At 39.3% G+C, this 16,592-nt stretch overlaps 1 protein-coding gene across 40 annotated transcripts in view; it reads right to left on the reverse strand.

Annotated features, from left to right (window-relative positions):
* The window catches only part of PKP4 (plakophilin 4), a 257,836-nt gene that overhangs the window by 100,755 nt on the left and 140,489 nt on the right, over nt 1-16,592 (reverse strand). The gene's annotated exons all lie outside the window — the stretch shown is intronic.

Consider the following 16,592-nt stretch of genomic DNA (forward strand, 5'->3'; position numbering starts at 1 on the left):
CTTATATTTAACAGGGATCACTTTTCAGTTCAATTTAAACACCTAAGAATAATTGTGTGTTAATTACAGAGTTCAACCAATAGTATTAAGTAGAACAAAAAAAGCATACTGATAAACATTTGGTGACCTGTAAACACTGTACAGTGGGTGAATTGGCTTCCTCCATAGCAAAAATACAAGGTGAGTCTTAAATTTCTGACTTTAATGTCCAGGATTCTTCTTTGGAGAAATATGACTGCAAAGAAGTATGGTATATAGTATGACAGAAGAGATGGTTGATAAGCTGATTCTTTCTCTCCTTTTCTTCCTTCCCCACTGTTTGCCAGAATGAGTCAGCATTACCAATAGAGAAGGCATAATGGAATCTAAGGAGCATATTGTATAAATTCATAATCTATGCAATTTTAAAATTCAAGCTAAAAATTGGTCTCTGGAGAAGAGCCAGAGCTGGGCCAATCCAAAGCCAGGAGCCAGGGGTTTCTTCCAGGTCTTACATGCGGGTAACAGGGGTCCAAGCACTTGGGCAATCTTCTCTCCTTTCCCAGGCCATACCAGAGAGCTACATTGGAAGAGTTGCTGCCGGGATTAGAACCAGCACCCATATGGGATGCTGGCGCCACAGGTGGAGACTTAGCACACTAAGCCACAGCACCAGCCCCCACCCAGCAGATTTTAAGAAATGTTAAGAAATACTGACTTTAAGAAATGTAATCACAATAATGTTATAAAAACCCCCCAAATAATGGTTAAATTTTAAAATATAAGTTCAGTCACATTATTAAAGGTTGACTCATCTAACAATGTAAAACCGTTGTTACCCAACATTTAAAACATACACAATAAAAACCAGTTCACGAGCCAGGCATTTGGCCTAGCGGTTAAGAAGTTGCTTGGGAAGCCTGTATCTCATACAACAGTGCCTGGGTTTAAGTTATGGTTTCACTCCCAATTCTGATTCCAGCTTCCTACTAATGCACATATTGGAAGGCAGCAGGTGATGGTTTAACTAGTTAGGTCATTGTCACCTAAAAGGGAGATCCAGATTAGGATCTAAGTTTCTGGCTTTGGATTGGCTGGGCCCCAGTTGTTGAGGGCATTTGTGGAATGAATGGATGGATGGGAGTTCTCTCCCTGTCTATCAAAGAGAATAAGTAAATAAACATCTTTTCAAGTATCTAGTCAGTATTTAAATCCCTGGTCTATTTGAATAAAGACCAAAACAAGGTCCATATGTTGTATTGCTTGATTTTCCTGCTGGGAATTATTTCATTTGTGCTATAGAACTCCTGAGATTGTGCATCTAATTAATGCATCAGCGCACTGTCATTTAAAATGCTCTTCTGTATCTTGTGTTTCTCATAACTGTTATTTAGATTGAGATGCTTGAACAATTTGAGGCAAGGACATACTGTAGGTGATGATCTGCACTTCCTACTGTGTCACATCAACAGACCACAGTCTCTGTCTCCGTTTTGTGACACTCAAGTGATACATGAGTGGGTTCAGGTGTTGTTGGCCTGATACATCCATTATTAAATCCCCTATCAACTTTTCAGCTGATGATTTTAGGAGCCATTGATAAGCACTGTTTTAGATCTACTATTAGTTGCAAAATTCAACCAAGATTTTAACTTGCAGTTTTATTCCTAATTTAGGACTCTTTTCAATAATATAATTTCTGCCTTTGAATTTATGTTCATAAGAAATACAACAAAATATCACTTACTATTTGAGATTCTTTATGGAGAAATGTTTTACTAATGCTACTTAAATAGCTATGTGTCCATGCTCTGTGCTTCTTAAGAACCAGTTCTTGTTATTGTGGCTAATAATTTTAATTATTCCGTGACTCAAACAGCCCATTATTAATATAACTAAAGCAAGAGAGTAGATCAATCTTTAACTGGCTTAGACTGAAGCAAAGACTCTACACCACAGAATCCTAAACTTAGAGGTTATTTTTGTTCATTTCACATAGAGGCTCTAAGAAGTAAACCTACTTAAACCCTGAAGATATTTCTTGCCTTGGGTTATAAGCAGTTCACTAACACAAACCAAATGTTTTATCTAAATTATTTGATGGTGGTTAAAATGTATAATTGTTTTAATGTATGATTATTTAGTTGTTAAAATTTATAGCCTACAGGCTTTTCCCTTCTTCAGTTTTAGAGTGTTTTTCCTGATTTAATCATGGAGGAACACAAGAGCAGAGTAGAAAAATCTATGCAAAACCAGATTAGATTGATTTGTTATTAAATAGATTGTGAAGCCTCAGGGAGGACTGCTATAATAACAATTCAGACACTACAAAGTCTGGCAAATTTGTCAGGTGTTTTTCCTCCCTGGGCAGACATGCCATGTTCATTTTTACAGCCAGCTGATTAACTGCTGAAAATGCACTAATGGATGGCCTTCACTTTCAGGTAGATAATCACATTTCCAATCTTCTTTCCCATACATCATTGGATTAGGGCTGTGTTCTGAAGGGTTAAGGAAATATCTCATTACACACATCACTCTTTCCACTCTTAACTTGTCAAGTGGTGATAAGAAGGTGAGCTTAATATCAACTTTCCTTTATCTCATCATTATTGTTCTAGTAACTACACGAAAAATGGTAAATGTTTCCCCCTAAAATAAGTAACAACACAAAAGGCAGTAGTGGCAATATGGTTTTCTTTCTTTCTTTTTTATTTAACAGATAGAGTTATAGACAGTGAGAGAGAGACAGAGAGAAAGGTCTATCCTTCCGTTGGTTCACTCCCCTAATGGCCGCTATGTCCGGCGCTGTGCCGATCTGAAGCCAGGAGCCGGGTGCTTCCTCCTGGTCTCCCATGCAGTCGCAGGGACCCAAGCACTTGGGCCATCCTCCACTGCATTCCCAGGCCACAGCAGATAGCTGGACTGGAAGAGAAGCAACCGGGACTAGTACCCGACGCCCCAACCAGGACTAGAACCCGGAGTGCTGGCGCCGCAGGTGGAGGATTAGCCAAGTGAGCCATGGCGCCGGCCGACATTATGGTTTTCCAGAACTTTACATGATTTACTCATGACATGTTTGTAATTAACTAAGAATAGAAACAGAAGCCACTTCAGAGTTTCCAGAAGGGAGAAACAAAAGAATGGTAGTGGAGACGAAACCAGAGGCAGGGGTTCTATTGTTGTCTCAGTGCCACAAGCACAGCTTTTATATAGACTGAGTGTATTTGGTGGAGGATTGACAGGTCTCCCCAAAACATTTCTTGACAACCCAGTGGTAAACCAATAGCAAAATACTACCTTTAGGAGAAAATGTCTTTCTAATGTTAGATTTGGGTGCACAATAATAATTAAAACCAAATCAACCCAAAGACATTACCACCAGGACCAAAAAATAAAATGCTATTGAGCACTCAAAGGGTAACAAGGACAAAACAGCTATTAGCTCTGGTGTCAGTTATGCAGTAGGTGTTCAGTGGCTGCTCTTCTCTTCCTTATAACCAAACATACGTATTTTCACCTAAGGGTATGATAATCAAAGATAAAATAAGGTTTCCTGGGATACTACCAGAACAGACAACGTAATCTGATCAATATAGTACCCTTCACAAAATAGAAATGCTCAAAATAAAGGCATATATGAGTATTTCATGCTGTTACTAAGGCACCTAGTCATCTAGTATGTTGTGCACAATGTCTTTCCTGCTAGAATTAAAAAAAAAAAAAACTCTTGGTTTTTATATATTGGTATCTTTAGCAAAAAGCAAAGGCATGAACATATATTGAGTGAATTTGGAAAAATAATCATAAGTATTTGTAGTAGTAAATAAATGTAAAATACCAAAAGAAATGAGAAAACAGAAAAAGGAAATAATATTTTTCCTATCTGTTTGGGCTTTCACGTATGGTATGTTGAAGGCTTAGATAATATGTGGTCTATTATTATATATCACATATGGATGGTTGTCATAATATTATGTTTGTATTCTAAAAACAGATCAATATAGTATAGTGTGTGCTATCATATGTTAGGACATGTACTACTTACAGGAATATACCCTAGAGTTATTTTTTTCAAAAATTAATGATAGTATCAAAAATAATTACCCAGATTAGAAAAATGAACAAAGAATATGGAAAGAAAACTGAACTAAAATAGACTAGACGCATATGAAAATATAGTCAACCCCACCAGAAATCAAAAAAATGCAAAGTAAAAAGAGATAACACTAAATCAATTAATTTTAAGTTTTTGAATAAGAAACCAGGAGCAGCTCAAAACTTTTCATATACTGATCAGGAGGGTGCATTTGTTGAACTAATTTGGAAAGCAAGTAACCAAGATCTGAAAAATTGAAAATATGCATTATGACCTAAATATTCTACTAATTGTAAATTTTCCAGAATCTTACACATGTGAGCTAGGAGACATGTTCAGGAATGTTCACTGTTGCATAACTTACAATACTGTAAATCCTTAGCAGGGAGATGGCTCAACAGCTTAACAATATGATACAAATACTCATGTATAAGAACAGCTTAAAAATGAAGTACATATGCATATATCAATGTGGATATATCTCAGATAGAAAAATCAATGATACACAGATAAACATTTGTGTATACCAACAAAACACAAGGGCCAGGCACTGTGGTGCAGCAGGCTAAGCTGCCACTTGTGATGTAGCCTATATCAGAGCTCTGGCTGCTCTGCTCCAATCCAGCTCCCTGTTACCACGCTCAGGAAGGCAGCAGAGGGTGGCCCAACTACTTAGAGCCCTGTCACTCACGTGGGAAACCAGGATCAAATTCTTGGCTGCTGATGTAAGCCTCACCTAGACCTGGTTGTTGCGGTCATTTGGAGAGTGAAACAGCAGATGGAAGACCCTTAACCGACCCCTCGCCCCATCACATTGCCTTTCAAAAAATAATCTTTTAAAAAAACAATAAAAAGATCAGTCATATATATGATGTACATGATTATGTAGTTGACATATGAACACACACAGCAGACTGGAGGACTGCACAGCTGGCCAGTTTTAGCAATAGGAGAATAGGGCAAAGGGAGCACATTTCTGTTTTATTATTAATTTTTTTCCTGGCAAGAAGCTAGTATGATGAATTTTCATTTCATTTCAATTCTGGGATGGGAATACTTGAATATTTGTTATATCATTCTCTGTACTTTGAATTTTAACATTTCTTAAGAAGAAGATTAAAAAGTACAGACAACCTCTAAATCACAGTAATAAGAAAATAGAGTACTTAAGAGCATTGTTTTTTAAACATAGAAAAACTAATTCTTATAAGGCAGTAAAGGTAAAATTTTTCAAAAAACATCTTGGAACAATCCTATTCAGTCTACTTAGAGTACTTTATCAAACATAAACATAGTTTGAAAAAAACCTCATGATTTAGAGTAAGGGCCAGAAATAAAATTTCTCTTTGGGTTCAATAACTCATTACTGTAAAATAATTTAAGAATGGTAATTATACAATGTGAGCTAAGAAAAATTACAGAAAATAATTTCAATTAAACCAGTTCTTTGAAAGATAATTAAAGAATGGTAATGGTACATATATTTTAGATGCATGGGCCTTTGGATTTTAAAAACTATTTTCCTCCTCATTAATTGGAACAATTAATACAGCAAACATGTCTTCATATTTAACCAAATGTACTAAATTTATTTTAAAATAATCTGAAACTTTGATGCTACCTATAATCTTGATCTCTTTTGTGATTCTTTGCAACCACATTTATCCACTTAACATTTTATAAAGCTCAGTCTGAGACAGGGTTGTTTTTGCTTTTTTTTTTTTTTCAAAAGATTTATTTATTTATTTGAAAGGCAGAGTTACAGAGAGGCAGAGGCGGGGGTGGGGGGAGAGAGAGAGAGAGAGAGAGAGAGAGAGAGAGAGAGAGGTGTTCCATCCACTGGTTCACTCCCCAGATGACTGTAATATCTGCAGTTGCGCCAACCCAAAGCCAGGAGCCAGGAGCTTCCTCTGAGTCTCCCACGTGGGTGCAGGGGCCCAAGGACTTGGGCCATCTTCCACTGCTTTCCCAGGCCATAGCAGAAAGCTGGATCAGAAGTGGAGCAGCCGGGACTCGAGACTCGACTGTAGGCGGCGGCTTTACCTGCTAAGCCACAGCACTGGCCCCAATGAGACAGGGTTCTGAAATACTTACTGTGATTAAAATGCTTTGCTGTACAATGTTCTGGACTCATAAATGATTTTATTACATATGAAAAGTGGTTTAAAATTCAAATTCCACATGACCACATTCCTAGATTCAAACCAGTTAGCCTGATGGAATACTGTGTTAATTACCCTGGGCTCACAGGTCCTAGAGAAGACTTAGTTATACAAGTTTAATTCAAACGTGGAGAGATAGTTGCCACTTAGATGTGTATGTCCCAGATGAAACAGGCTCATGACTGGAATGGCAATGACAAACAGTAATTAAAATGCCTTCTAGAAGAACTGTGCTTGAGTGAACTGCTCCAGATAAATGAGTTCTGTAGGGCTGCAGGTCAGCCACAGACTCGTTTTTGCATCTTTCAGATGTGGGACTCCTTATTGTGCTTACAACAGGAGTTGCATCATAAAAATTCACTGGTACTAATTTGCTCATAAGAACAGCCATTTAATAAATATTCACTGCAGAATCCCAAAGAGTGTTTCTGATAATTACACTCAAACATGAAATAGTTTATTCTTCATTTAGTCTGAATTAGAAATGAAGTCAGGGAGCTCTTATTTGTTTATTCATTAAGAGAGTCACCAGTGACCAAATGTAGCATTAAGAAAGGAAACTTGGTGAACTATATTATGATGAACATTGCAAGAGTCCCAAACAGCTTTAGAAGTTAATCAACACAGACAACTAGCTTAGGAACAATCAAGAATTTACCATGACAGAAAGCGAAGTAGAAAGGTAGGAAGACAAGTCCTGCTAGAGAGTAGAAGCATGGGTGACAGGCCCAGGGAATCCTCCCTGTGCTCCCCTTCTCCCTTCTAATCTACGACTGCTTGGAGCAAAACCTTGGGGATTTTCCCACAACATAGCAGCACTATTCACAACAGTGAAAAGAACCCTAATGACATCTGGCAAAAGACAAACAAAATGTAGTATGCTCACACAATGGAATATTAAGTGGGAATAAAAAGGACTAACTACTGATACATATATGCTAAGGGGGCAGATATTGTTTTTTTTTTTTATCTTTTATTTAATGAATATAAATTTCCAAAGTACGACTCACGGGTTACAATGGCTTCCCCCCCCATACCGTCCCTCCCACCCACAACCCTCCCCTTTCCCACTCCCTCTCCCCTTCTATTCACATCAAGATTCATTTTCGATTATCTTAATATACAGAAGATCAGCTTAGTATACCTTAAGTAAGGATTTCAACAGTTTGCTCCCACACAGAAACATAAAGTGAAAAATAATAGATGATTTTTTTTAAATGATGATGAAATCAGAGCAGACCTATTGTCATGTTTAATCCCAGTGAGAGTCAAGTTGGGAATTGATAATTTCTTTTTTTTTTTTTTTTTACAGAAGATCAGTTTAGTGTACATTAAGTAAAGATTTCAACAGTTTGCACCCCCATAGAAACACAAAGTGAAATATACTGTTTGAGTACTCGTTATAGCATTAAGCCTCAATGTACAGCACATTAAGGACAGAGATCCTACATGAAGAGTAAGCACACAGTGACTCCTGTTGTTGACTTTACAAATTGACACTCCTGTTTATGGCATCAGTAATCTCCCTATGCACCAGTCATGAGTTTCCAAGGCTATGGAAGCCCCTTGAGTTCTCCGACTCTTATCTTGTTTAGACACGGTCATAGTCAAAGTGGAGGTTCTCTCCTCCCTTCAGAGAAAGGCACCTCCCTCTTTGATGACCCGTTCTTTCCACTGGGATCTCACTCACAGAGATCTTTTGCCAGAGTGTCTTGGCTTTCCATGCCTGAGATACTCTCATGGGCTTTTCAGCCAGATCTGAGTGCCTTTAGGGCTGATTCTGAGGCCAGAGTGCTATTTAGGACATCCGCCATTCTATGAGTCTGCTGAGTATCTCGCTTCCCATGTTGGATCACTCTCCCCTTTATTTATTCTATCGGTTAGTGTTAGCAGGTACTAGACTTGTTTATGTGCTCCCTTTGACTCTTAGTCCTTTCATTATGATCAATTGTGAACTGAAATTGATCACTTGGAATAGTGAGATGGCATTGGCACATGCCACCTTGATGGGATTGAACTGGAATCCCCTGGTATGTTTCCAACTCTACCAATTGGGGCAAGTCAGTCAGGGGGCAGATATTGTAAAGTGCCACATATATGAAATGTGTACAGGAAAATCCATAGACACAAAACAGATTATGGTTCCCAGGGGTTGGGGAGAGGGAAGAACGAGGAGAAAACAGAAGTGGGTAGAGTCTTTTGGGGGTGATGAAATACTCTAAAATTATACAGCAGTGAAGACTGCAGCACTCTGTGAACATGGGAAGCCAGCCCTGAATTGTAAACTGTAAACTTACATTCCACAGCGTGCCAAATACGTCTCAATCAACTTATTATTTAATAACAATCAGAAGATCCTCAGGTTGTGGCTGATGAGAGCCTGAAGGTCAAAGGGACAGGATTTTATCAAACATCTTCCTGAAGTAGTAAATTAAATAAAGAATAAATGTCAAGGTACACACATTCAGTCTATTCAGACTATACTTTCAGAGAACATATTATTTGAGGAGATCTATTTCACAATGACTTAAAAATAATCACTGAAGAAAAGACCTGAACCATGAAAAAGCCTTTTCTGCTACTGTCAGCCCTAGAACATTTTTAGAATTTTTAACAGTATCAGTGGAAGCCTGATGGGCACCGGCAGATGACCGACCATATACAGTATATATAAAAATCTGAATGGCAGTGGGGAGTCAAATCTTTTCATTAAAAAAATAACTTTTTATTTCTTGAGTGGAGATAAAAAGACCACTTGTCAAGATTGTATGACCTTCTTTGAAACCATAAAGAACTCGATTCTAGCTGGGCTTTAAGCTAACTGAGAAAGATAATCTTAAGGAGAGTGTGTGGTTATTTAATTTTAACACTGCCGTTATTGTGTGTGCCGGTATTTAATTTTAACACTCACTAGGCTGTTATGGGTAGGACTTTTCTCTACATATACAGTAGCTTCTTAAACCAGTGGCAGCCAGTTAAAGGACACACAATGTGAAGGCACCACTTGTTTCCAAATGGGATAATCAAATTTGCAAAATCATGTTCAGAAAGTCAAAATGAAAATTAAAACTGTGCTTTACTGCCAAAGTTGCTATTAATATCTATTTTTATAATTATGAAAGCTTTTTAAATATCTTAACTTCAATATGTATGAAAATTTAGTGTTTATCTTAATTAAGTGGATAAACTATGATGTGTAAGACAAAGTATTTTAGTACAATTGATGGTACATAAAAATAAATTTGCTTGTTCATCATCTGCAGTTTATGTAAAAACAGCTGATAAACAAAGGATAGGGTGGGGCTGGCACTGTGTCTTAACAGGTAAAGCCGCAGCCTGCAGTGCTGGCATCCCATATGGGCGATGGTTTGAGTCCTGGCTACTACACTTCTGATCCAGCTCTCTGCTATGGCCTGGGAAACCAGCAGAAGATGGCCCAAGTCCTTGGACCTCTGAACCCACGTGGGAGACCAGGAAGAAGCTCCTGGCTTCAGATCAGCACAGCTCCGGCTGTTGCAGCCAATTGGAGAGTGAACCAGCAGATGGAAGACCTCTCTCTCCCTCTGCCTCTCCTTCTTTCTCTGTGTAACTTTTTTAAATAAATAAATAAATCCTTTTTCTTTTTTTAAAAAAGGGAATAAAGATTGGTTTCTGGGCAAGGTGAGATTGTAATCTTCCCTCAACAATAGCTTTGAAATTCTATGCTGCAAAATTTTAGAGAGAGTGTGTAGAATTCCAAGATGATAATATTTTCCTTTACCGAATCTTCAATTCTAACTATATTTTCTTAGTTTTCCACAGTTTTATTATCCAAGAAGCTGCTGTGTTCAGGAAATTTGAACATAGGCTGTATCTTGAAGGCTGAATTTATCTTGTAATATTTTACCTGACCAAATCTGCTATCCTCAGTGTACTTGCCATCAGAAGGGTTATAGTAATCTCCAACCACTAAAAATTAACATGGGGGGGGGGTTCCAAGTTATTTGTCCCCTTGGGAATTTCTCTGAGAAGTGGCAGACATTAAAACATGTTTAAAGTAAAGTTCTGGCATATCCAAGTAGGACTTGAATGAGAGAAAAGTTACTCATAAGGAATTCTCAAAATTTAAAAATATTAAAAAAGGAATGAGGCAAAATTTTAAAAGCAGTGGCTTCTTTTAAGGGGGTATGTTGACTGTGGTGGTCACATAGCTGTATGCCAAAAGTGTTTGTCAAAAAGCATACAACTATTCTACAAAGGGGTGAACTTTCAGTAAATTTAATAAATCTGGCTTAAGAACAAAGCAGTTATCTCTGAATGGTAGAATTATGAGTTTTTCTCTTTATACCTTCTTGAATTTCACAAATGAGTATTTAATTACACAGCCAGCAAAATACAGAGTCTTGCCCACCCTGCCTGCGTCTATGCCCTTGGGAGTATAGGTGGGCAGGTGAAGTCGCAGTTGGGTAGATGGGCAGAGTCTATGTGGGGTCCTCCCTGCAGTTTTGGTCCTTTTACTGTCACTAATCCACTGAAATCTCAACTCAACTCATGGGAGAGCAAAATCCCACTAGTGATTTTATAGGGAGAAAAAGAACAGATCTCACGTGCATCAAGTTCAGATTTGAAGGTTGGTGCCCAGCCCACAGGACACATAGTTTAAGGGGCATATTTCTATGTAAGACTCCTGTGCTGTGAGACTTTCCTGAGATGAGCTGGATATCTTGGAGTCCTTTCTCTTGTTAAGGTGTACTCATTGTGCACCTGCACAGTGACACAGTGACTGGCAACTTAGGACATCTCATATCTCAGCACTCATTGCTATCCATGAGTAAAAAGCTCTGCAGGGGCCAACACTGTTGTGTAACAGGTAAAGTCACCACCTGCAATGCCAGCATCCCACATGGGTACCAGTTGGAGACCCGGCTTCTCCACTTCTGATCCAGCTCTCTGCTCTGGCCTGGGAAAGCAGTAGAAGATGGCCCAAGTTCTTCGGGCCATGCACCCACGTGGGAAGACCCGGAGGAATCTCCTGGCACCTAGCTTTGGATAGGCACTGCTCCAGCCTTTGCAGCCAATTGGAGAGTGAACCAGCGATTGGAAGACTCTCTTTCTCTGCCTATTCTTCTCTCTCTGTGTAACCCTGCCTTTCAAATTAATAAATAAATCTTTAAAAAAAAAAACAACTCTCCAGATAGAATAGCAGGCTGCCTGCTTACTGGACTTGAAACTCATCCATGCATCCATCTACACATGAAAAGGATCAGCTTCAGCACAGCTGGAGTGTTAAAACTGGCCACCTGGAGAATTACTTATAGCTAAGGTGCTGGGCTATCCATCTATTTTCCATTTAACAATAGAAGAAGTCTGTTTCCATAATTTATTGGCAAGAGACCACCAAGGACACAGCCTCTCTTATCTTATACTGCCCCAGCTTACAGGAGTCTCTTCACTGGGACACACAGGATAAGTCACTCAAGTCTCAGTTCCAAGAACAGTGCCTTCTCCTGAACACCCTGGTTTATTTTTTATCTTACAATCATCTGAATCATGGATTTCATTAGCATGTCTGTCTTTACATGGCCACTCAGAACAAAAGTGGCTCGCTACTTCAGCAAATGTTATTAATACTACTTATATTTTGTATTGATCTTGACTTCATTTTGTTTCTCTTTTTTTTCTTTAAAGATTTTATTTATTTGAAAGGCAGAGTTACAGACAGTGAGAGAGAGAGAGACAGAGACAAAGGTCTTCCTTCCATTCCTACACCGATCTGAAACCAGGAGCCAGGTGCTTCCTTCTGGTCTCCCATGTGGGTGCAGGGGACCAAGCACTTGGGCAATCCTTCATTGCTTTCCCGGGCCACAGCAGAGAGCTGGATTGGAATTACAGCAGCCGGGACTAGAACCAACGCCCATATGGGATGCTGGCACCACAGGCGGAGGATTAACCTAGTGCACCATGGTGCTGGTCCCTCATTTTATTTTTCTAAACTTTATATTCTTTTTGACCTAAATTGTGCTTTTAAGCCAATTCAGTAAAGTTGCAGTTTACAAAGTAAAAATGCAAAAACACAGTTGCTTTTTTGTATACATTAATAATGAACTCACTGAAAGAAAAATTCTATTCACAAAAGTCACAAAATATCAAATAGTTAGGAATAAATTTAATCAAAGAAGTGAAAGATCTCTATAATGAAAATTATAAAATATTGATGAAAGACACATAAAAAATGAAAGATATTCCTTGCTCATGGATTAGAAGAACCAATATCACTAAAATGTACATACTACTTAAAGCAATCTACAGATTCAATGCAATCCCTATCAAAACATAAGTGACATTCTTTACAGAATTAGAAAAAACAATCCTAAAATTCATATGGAACTATAAAGGACCTAGAATAGCCAAATCGATTCTGAGCACAGAAGAAAATATCAAATCAGGCTGAAGGCATCACAATAGTGACTTCAAACATACTACAAAGTGATAGCATTAAAATAGCATGGTACTGGGATAACATCTGACACATGGATCAATGGAACAAAAGAGGGAACCTAGAAATTAATCCACATACATAACACCAACTGCTTTTTTTTTGACAAAAAAAAAAAAAACAAAACACTGGAATAAGGATAATCTCTTCAATAAGTGGTGCTGGCAAAACCAGATGTCTATACATAGAAAAATGAAATTCGATCCATTCCTCTTACCACATACAATAATTAATCCAAGAGGATCAAATACCTAAATTTACGACCTGAGACTATGAAGCTGCTGGAAGAGAATGTAGGAGAAACACTCCAAGACACTGGTGTAAGTGACCACATCTTAGACAAGACCCGCCCCCTCGCAAAGCACAGGCAACAAAAGCAAAACCAATCAAATGGTATAAATCAAACTCAGAAGCTTCTGCTCAGCAAAGGAAATGATCAAATGATCAAAACAGAGAAGAGACATCCAATACCTATTCAAAAAGTTTCAAACAGTTTTTAGAAGAGGTAAAATACTGGGGCCAGCCATGTGTCATAGCAGGCTAAGCCTCTATCTGTGGTACCACCATCCCTTATGGGCACTGGTTCATATCCTGGCTGCTCCTGTTCTGATCCAGCTCCCTGCTAATGTTCCTGGGAAAGCAGTGGAAGACGACCCGGAAGAAGCTCCTGGTTCCTGTCCCAGCTCTGGCCGTTGTGGCCATTTGGGAGGTGAACCAGTGGATGGAAGATCTCTCTTCTCCCTTCCTCTGTCTGTAACTCTGGCTCTCCTATAAATAAATAAAATCTTTTTAAAAAGGAGAAGAAGTAAAATATTCAATATATAGGTAACTGTAGTATAATCAGAACAAAGCCATACCCTCCAATATATACATATAACTGTGAAATATATAAATATATAAATGCTGTATCCAGTGTAAATGCAAACTAGAACTTCTTTATTAACTCATTAAATAGTCTAGCTCTAAGGAGGCAAAATAAGGAGGCAAAATCCACAAATATTAAACACATAGATGACTACAGTGTACTAAGTGTAAATACAGGAAGGCTGTTAACTGACATTCCTGTGCACCTCAGGGCTTTAAGACTGCTCTAGTTATTTTCCATTTATGTCATTTTTGGATCTATGTTATCAATTCCAAATTTAGGGTAATTATGATATATTGATATTGCTAGTTTAATTGAATTTTTTTTGCAGCGAGTAAAAAAATGGAAAATTACATCAGAAATGAAGTTTTTACTATCTCCCATGAGTCATTCATAGAAACAAAAACAAAAAACAAAAACATTTGCTCCCTTTACTGACACAGTTTTCACTTTTTTATTTTTAATTACTATATTTTTCTTATTTATTTGAGAGGCACGTGGGGTGTGGGTGGAGAGAGAGACAGAGGGGAACATGAGCTCCCATGTGCTGATTCACTTGCCAAATGTCCACAACAGCTGCAGGAGCCAAAGCCAGGAGCCAGAAACTCAATCCAGGTTCCCATGTGGGCAGCAGGAATCCAACTACTTGAGTCATCACTGCTGCCTCTCAGGAACCTGGAGTCAGGAGCAGGAGCCAGGAATGAAATGCAGGCATTCTGTGGGGGGATTACAGGATTTTAGTCGGTGTCCACCCACTAGGCCAAGTGCCATCCCCTTAACACGCTATTTTCTGATGATCTCCTGGCCAGTGTGTGAGCTTAGTAGTACCAGAGTAGGTAACTGTGGCAACAGATTTCTTAAGATCCCCTGAAAAGCAGCCTGAAAAGTGTGAAGAGAAGATGTGAGAAAGGGCAGATAGAAACCCGAAGACATTCAGCAGCTGATCGAATGGCAAAACAACCTTATTTGATGAGGCCAAACCTGGCGGGCTACATTAGTCTACTATGCAATCCACATCATCTAGATGGCAGCTAGCCTGCTGAGGGCCAATGCTGTGGGGGCGGGGTGGGCCTTCTCATCTCATAAAAGACTTAAAACAAGCCCGGAGAAACAAGGGTGAGGCATCAGAGGAAGTGAGAGATGCTTGGGAAATGCAGGAAGCAAGGGATAGTAAACACATGGGAATCAAAAGTGAAGGGGGATCAGTGCCGTGGCTCACTTGGTTAACCCTCCACCTGTGGCGCTGGCATCCCATATGGGAGCTGGGTTCTAGTCCCGGTTGCTCCCCTTCCAGTCCAGCTCTCTGCTGTGGCCCGGGAGGGCAGTGGAGGATGGCCCAGGTGCTTGGGCCCTGCACCTGCATGGGAGACCAGGAGGAGGCACCTGGCTCCTGGCTGCGGATCCGCGCAGCACACCAGCTGTAGCAGATATTTGGGGGGTGAACCAACAGAAGGAAGACCTTTCTGTCTGTCTGTCTCTCTCATTGTCTGTAACTCTACTTGTCAAATACATTTAAAAAAAAAAAGTGAAGGGGAGTAGGGCAATTCAAGTAGATCAATTATCACTCCTACTAGAGTTCATTGAATGAAGAAACTCTTACTGATAACTCTGAAGATTCCACAATAGACTCCAGTCTGACTTCCCAGCCTCTGTATCTGCACTATGATGAAAGGAAAACTGCCTCCAACCACAACCCCATGCCCACACCAGTACAGCTGCTATTTTTCAGTACATCTTCTCTGCAGACTTAATAGAGCTCTCCACAAGCAAACACCAGCTTTACCTTCCCAACCTTGTAAACCACTGGGTCCTTTCAGGACATATCCTAGCCACTGCTAAGCCTCTTTAGAGCTCCAGGCCAACCACACTGTGGGATCATACGTGACTTCATACACAGCTGCTCCTTTTCTTTGGCAAGCTGTTCTTCCATTTCTGTAGGACCCAGTCAATCATCCAACATTTACAGACCAAGCCCCAAGGGATACGTCACGTATGATGAAACACAATGATTACTAGACGCAAAACACACAAAAATCACTGACAATAACTATTTTCCACATTAGGCTTTTATAGATATTTACAAACCTGTAGAGTCAGCCAATTGAACCACATATCCTTAAAATTATTTAATATTTTAAAACTTCAAGAAAAGTATGGAAAGTAATCTGAGAAGCAGACATCCATCAACCACCCCCTCACTTAACAGCTGTTAACATTTTGTCATATTTGCTCCAAATGGCTCTGTTAAATGTTTCTTCCTTCTCTCTTCTTTTCTAGAGGTATCTCTATCTTAAATTGGTGTCACTCCAAAACATTTTTACACTTTTACTCTGTGTACATACATTGATAAACAATACCAAGCATCATTTAATTATTAAACACATGTTTATATTACTAGACATACATATATATACATATGTGTATATATATATATATATACTTGAATGTCCATAGATGATATATACTTATATCTATACTTCTGCAACTTGGAGTTTTCAACCAAAAGCCCGTTTTGCAAACTGTCCATGTTGAGACATACAGATCCAGTTTAACTGCCCTCCAGTTCACTCATTTCCCATTTCCATGCTGATAGGTATGTCTGGTCTTTGGATTATTTTTAAAATAACGCAGCAATGGGCAGGCACCGCGGCTCACTAGGCTAATCCTCCGCCTGTGGTGCCAGCATCCCATATGAGTGCCGGATTCTGGCCCAGTTGCTCCTCTTCCAGTCCATCTCTCTGCTGTGGCCCGGGAAGGCAGTGGAGGATGGCCCAAGTGCTTGGGCCCTGCACCCGCATGGGAGACCAGGAGGAAGCACCTGGCTCCTGGCTTTGGATTAGCGCAACGCAGTGGCCGTAGCAGGCCACTTAGGGGGTGAACCAACGGAAAAAGGAAGACCTTTCTCTCTGTCTTTCTCTCTCACTGTGTAACTCTGCCTGTCAAAAAAAATAAGTAAATAAAAATAAAATAATGCAGCAATAAGCATCCTGCTATACACACCTATCAGACTTT

Source organism: Oryctolagus cuniculus, chromosome 3 (assembly GCF_051225735.1).
Source record: "Oryctolagus cuniculus isolate XC-2025 breed Fujian yellow rabbit chromosome 3, ASM5122573v1, whole genome shotgun sequence".
In the NCBI taxonomy this organism is placed as follows: Eukaryota; Metazoa; Chordata; class Mammalia; order Lagomorpha; family Leporidae; genus Oryctolagus; species Oryctolagus cuniculus.